Consider the following 5,501-nt stretch of genomic DNA (forward strand, 5'->3'; position numbering starts at 1 on the left):
GTTTATTTTTAGTAAATGTTTAGTTAAACTAGTTGAATTAATATATATATAGAACTAGTTTATTTTTAGTAAATGCTTTGAACTAATTGAATTAATATAACTAGTTTATTTTTAGTAAATGCTTAGTTGAATTAATAGAAGTAGTTCAATTAGTTGAATTAGTAAGTGTTTAATGTTTCGCCTAATATGAACATAGGAAATGTCGTCTGACGATGGAAAAAATTTCATTATGTGCGAATACTGTGAAGACCAACGCGACCAGTGCGACAGAAATTTCCTTGTTGATGGTAGGCGATTCAGCATCAAGCTGGATGAGACTTTCGAATTCGATACAGTAAGTCACAACGACAAGTTTGTTTTTGTAATTAAAGATGACTTATATATGCTTCATTTGCCTGACTTATAATTTTTAATTTTCACTATTCTACTAGCGCATCCCCTGCCATGCAAGAATTTTTGTCTTGGATAAGATAGGTTTCAAAGATATGGAAACTATGGAGGTAAAGAGAGCTTACCTGAAAACTGAGCATGATGGTTATACTTTCAACTTCAAAGTATACAATGCACACACGTACACCTATTTTGAATGCAAAACTTGGCAAGCACTATGCAAGGCTTATGCATTTGAGCCTGGTATGGTTATCACCTTTGATATTCGTCCGGAAGATGATATTGAAGGTAATAGAGACATATAGGTCGATGTGCAGACGCCTCCAGTTCTACCATTATGTGAGTTCTTCTCAACTATATTTTTGTCTTTGATATTGCTTATTCAAAAATAACTGACAACTAATTTCTTTTGACAGCTTATCTCCATTCAACCAAACATGTCCGGCGCTTGGTAGACAGGACCTACTACTGTCCCGGAGCTGAACTAAACTGCGAGGAGATAAGTCATTATGTTTCATGGCTTGAGGATCTTCATACTGTCAAGACAATTTTTCTTCCTGCACTTAGAAATGTTAGTACTCAAAACGTGCGACCAATAGCGATGGTATTGAACTACGGTCACATCTATTTAGGAATGATGGTAAGATATTTACTATTTGTCCTTAGTGCATATTTTGCATACATAATTTTTTTGCTAAACTTTCATTGCTAAGTATATTAATTAAGTACTATACAATGTTCTTCAACAGGGACTCTCGATGACAGTTGTGCCTCAGGGGATCGAGACTAAAGGTCAGATGTCAATTGTTAGCTTACGGCCAAGATATCCTGCATTCCACATGAATGCCTTTAGGATTTCTAGAAGCGATGAATGCTTAATAGTGAAAGATTGGAGGAAAATTGTTAATATTCGCAGAGAAGTACTAGGGGGCAGCAATGAGAAGCACAGCCCACGATTAGGAGACAGGTTCATCGGCATGCTCTAGTATGATCAATCAGGAGAGCTATACATGTTCTATGCTATTTTACCAGAGAGAGAGTAGCTAGCAGGACTGATTTAGCTAGTTCTTCATGCTGCTCTTAATTAGTACTTGTCCTTTCATGTCCGTGTTCTTCGTTCTGAACTTAAGTGATTTGCTTTTGTGGTGTTATATATGAACGCTTATAATATCATGACAATCATGTTGAACTCGATCGATAATATTTTTGCTTCTGGTACAAGTGAATGTTTCCTCTTTAAGCTAGTAGTGCTGGTGGTGATTAGATAGCTAGTCAATTATTATATCATTTAATGAAAGAAACCGCAGATTACTTTCAGCTGGATGGATCCTACCTAAGTGATCAAGTATATGCCATATCCGTATATATTATAGTTGATCAAGTATAATATGGATATGGCATATACTCTAGCTAGCTAGTAGAGATATCCAATAATGCATCCAGTCGAAACTAATCCGCGGTACTTTCACCTAATGATTTAACAACTCATTATAATGTAAAAAAATCACTAAATTAAATTGAAAACACAAAATTAAAGAAAAATTAAAAAAAACACCCAAACGTTTAGTACCGGTTGGTGTTACCAACCGGTACTAATGCCCTCCACGCAAATGGGCCTGGCTCGTGCCACGTGGTGGCACTTTAGGCCGGTTCGTGACGAACCGGTACTAAAGGGAGGGGACCTTTAGTCCCCACTCTATAGTGTCGGTTGGCGAACCGGCACTAAAGCCCGTCACGGACCTTCACTAAAGGCAGGTTCTGTACTAGTGAACGCTTTCAGCGCCCGCTCGCACAAGGAACCCGCGCCGCCGCCATCGTCCCCCAGCAGGAACCCGCGCCGCCGCCATCGTTCCCCAGCAGAAAGCCGCGCCGCCTCTGCCGTCCCCCACTAGGACGCCTCGCCGCCGCCGCCGTCCACCCACCAAGAAGACGCTCCGCCACCGCTGTCCCCCACCAGGGACCCGCGCCGTCGCCGCCGTCCACCCACCAGGAAGCCGCCCTGCTGCCGCCATCCACCGACCAGGAAGTCGCACCGCCCGCCAGCATCCACCCACGAGGAAGTCGCGCCGTCGCCGCCGTCCACCATCGAATCTAAGCCCCCGCCGGCCCCCACCGGGAAGCTGTGCTACTGCAGCGGCCACCACATCCACATGCCGGTGCGACCAACCGGCACCACATTTGTCAGCTCTGTCGCCACCTCCCCTCTGGATCGGGTCTTTGCTACGTCTTGAGCTTGCGTCGGTTTTCCTCGAAGAGGAGAGGGTGATACAGCAAAGTGTAGCGTAATTATTTCCCTCAATTTTGAGAACCAAGGTATCAATCCAGTAGGAGGCTCCTCAAAAGTCCCACGCACCTACACAAACAAACTGAGAACTCGCAACCAACGCAATAAAGGGGTTGTCAATCCCTTCACGGCCACTTGAGAAAGTGAGATCTAATAAAGATAGTAAGATAAGATAAATATATTTTTGGTATTTTGTAATATAGATGCAAAAAGTAAAGATGCAAATAAAAGTAGATTGGAAACAAATATGATAAGAGATAGAACCGGGGGCCATAGGTTGCACTAGAGGCTTCTCTCGAGATAGCATAAGTATTACGGTAGCTGAACAAATTACTGTCGAGCAATTGATAGAAAAGCGCATAGTTATGAGATTATCTAGGCATGATTATGTATATAGGCATCACGTCCATAACAAGTAGACCGACTCCTGTCTGCATCTACTACTATTACTCCACACATCAACCGCTATCCAGCATTCATCTACAGTATTAAGTTCATAAGAACGGAGTAACGCATTAAGCAAGATGACATGATGTAGATGGATAAACTCATGCAATATGATATAAACCCCATCTTGTTATCCTCGATGTCAACAATACAATACGTGTCTTGCAACCCTTTCTATCACTGGGTAAGAACACCGCAAGATTGAACCCAAAGCTAAGCACTTCTCCCATGGCAAGAAGAACCAATCTAGTAGGCCAAACCAAACTGATAATTCGAAGAGACTTGCAAAGATAACTCAATCATACATAAAAGAATTCAAAAAAAGATTCAAATATTATTCATAGATAAACTTGATCATAAACCCACAATTCATCGGATCTCGACAAACACACCACAAAAAGAGATTACATCGGATAGATCTCCACAAGAGAGGGGGAGAACATTGTATTGAGATCCAAAAAGAGAGAAGAAGCCATCTAGCTAATAACTATGGACCCGTAGGTCTATGGTAAACTACTCACAACTCATCGGAGGGGCAAGGATGTTGATGTAGAAAGCCCTCCATGGTCGATTCCCCCTCCGGCAGAGTGCCGGCGAAGGCTCCAAGATGAGATCTCGCGGATACAGAAGGTTACAGCGGTGGAAATTGTGTTTCCTGGTGCTCCTGGATGTTTTCAGGGTACGTAGGTATATATAGGAGGAAGAAGTACGTGGGTGGCCGCCCGAGGGGCCCACGAGACAGGGGGCGCGCCCTACAGGGGGGGTGCGGCCCCCTATCTCGTGGGGCCCTCGGGAGCTTCTTTACTTGCACTCCAAGCTCTCCAGATCAGTTTTGTTCCAAAAATCATGCTCCCAAAGGTTTCATTCCGTTTGGACTCCGTTTGATCTTTCTTTTCTTCGAAATACTGAAATAGGCAAAAAAACAGCAATATGGGATGGGCCTCCCGTTAGTAGGTTAGTCCCAAAAATGATATAAATGTGTAAAATAAAGCCCATAAACATCCAAAAGGGGTAATATAATAGCATGGAACAATCAAAAATTATAGATACGTTGGAGACATATCAAGCATCCCCAAGCTTAATTCCTGCTCGTCCTCGAGTAGGTAAATGATAAAAAGAGAATTTTTGATGTGGAATGCTACCTACCATAATTCATAATGTAATTTTCTTTATTGTGGCATGAATGTTCAGATCCAAATGAATACAAAATAAAAGTTCATATTGACGTAAGAAATAGTAATACTTCAAGCATACTAATCAAAGTAATCATGTCTTCTCAAAATAACATGGCTCAAGAAAGTTATCCCTACAAAATAATATAGTATGGTTGTTGCTCTATCTTCATCACACAAAGTATTTAATCATGCACAACCCCGATGACAAGCCAAGCAATTGTTTCATACTTTAATAATCTCAAACTCTTTCAACTTTCACGCAATACATGAGCGTGAGCCATGGACATAACATTATATGTGGAATAGAATGGTGGTTGTGGAGAAGATAAAAAGGAGAAGATAGTCTCACATCAACTAGGCGTATCAACAGGCTATGGAGATGCCCATTAATAGATATCAATGTGAGTGAGTAGGGATTGCCATGCAACGGATGCACTAGAGCTCTAAATATATGAACGCTCAACAAAAGAAACTAAGTGGGTGTGCATCCAACTCGCTTGCTCACCAAGACCTAGGGCACTTTTGAGGAAGCCCATCATTGGAATATACAAGCCAAGTTCTATAATGAAAAATTCCCACTAGTATATGAAAGTGACAACATATAAGACTCTCTATCATGAAGATCATGGTGCTATTTTGAAGCACAAGTGTGGAAAAAGAGATAGTAGCATTGTCCCTTCTCTCACTACAAAAAAAAGACACATCCGTGACATTTTGGGCCGAACGAAATTTTTTTCTGTCATACATATGAAACTTCTATGACTATAATTGTGACAAAACCCGGTATCATCATAGATGTGGTGGGCTCCTATTTCTATGACAAAAAATCATGATAGAAAATGGGCTTTTCGTCCTGGGCGGGCCGGAGACGCAGCTGCATGACATTCTTTGGGCCGTCCATGACGGAAAAAACCATGGTAGAAGCGAGGGGGAGGAAAATTTCGGGGAGTTGCCGGTTACGGTGGGAGAGTGATGCGCGTTTCTCTCGTACAGGTACGTGCGTGTGTGCGAGGCGTTGGCTCTAACTGAAGGCGAGCGAGGCGTTGGGCTCTAACTGAACCCGAGTGATTGCACTGCAGGCTACGCGGTATTGAACCCGAGCGATCAATTGATGGCTGTTAACTGAACCCGATGAAGCGATTCCTTCGCTACTGCTGCTAACTGAAGTCGATCGATGCTGCCTCTAGGATGAACAGTGAGCATTG

Source organism: Triticum aestivum, chromosome 4A (genome assembly GCF_018294505.1).
Source record: "Triticum aestivum cultivar Chinese Spring chromosome 4A, IWGSC CS RefSeq v2.1, whole genome shotgun sequence".
In the NCBI taxonomy this organism is placed as follows: domain Eukaryota; kingdom Viridiplantae; phylum Streptophyta; class Magnoliopsida; order Poales; family Poaceae; genus Triticum; species Triticum aestivum.